This window comes from Aulostomus chinensis, chromosome 1 (genome assembly GCF_037954235.1).
Source record: "Aulostomus chinensis isolate RoL2024-O1b breed Wild chromosome 1, RoL_Achi_v1.0, whole genome shotgun sequence".
Lineage (NCBI taxonomy): Eukaryota > Metazoa > Chordata > Actinopteri > Syngnathiformes > Aulostomidae > Aulostomus > Aulostomus chinensis.
In genome coordinates this window covers 43,151,508-43,151,897 of record NC_141320.1, presented here as the reverse complement: position 1 = coordinate 43,151,897, position 390 = coordinate 43,151,508, and the positions used below count along the sequence as shown (strand labels likewise).

General features: G+C 46.4%; 1 non-coding gene across 1 annotated transcript; it reads right to left on the bottom strand.

The window, feature by feature from the left end:
- On the bottom strand, positions 1-73 carry trnak-cuu (transfer RNA lysine (anticodon CUU)). Its single transcript has one exon. It is a non-coding gene; the product is annotated as a tRNA-Lys (tRNA).
- Between the last annotated feature and the right edge of the window lie 317 nt (positions 74-390).

Sequence of the window (390 nt, the reverse complement as noted above, 5' to 3'; positions counted from 1 at the left end):
CGCCCAACGTGGGGCTTGAACCCACGACCCTGAGATTAAGAGTCTCATGCTCTACCGACTGAGCTAGTCAGGCTACATCTGAGTAGCTTCAATAGCCTGAAGTGTTCAGAGTGAGAGACGCTACAAGCTCTTCATCAGACTCACAGTCACATGAGCCATCACATGATTGATGAATGACCACAAACACCTTCATCTTTGACAAAGAAGTAAAATAAAAGGTGAACCACAGATGAGACACCAGTGGTAAAAACACTAAAGTGCTGTCAAGGAGAAACAGGATACGAGCAAACACACACACAAGTTACAGAGGGAGAACTCTCCCAGAGGGAACCACTCAAAGGAGAACCTAGAGATCATCAGGCTGGATGACCTCATCAACATGAGACAGGT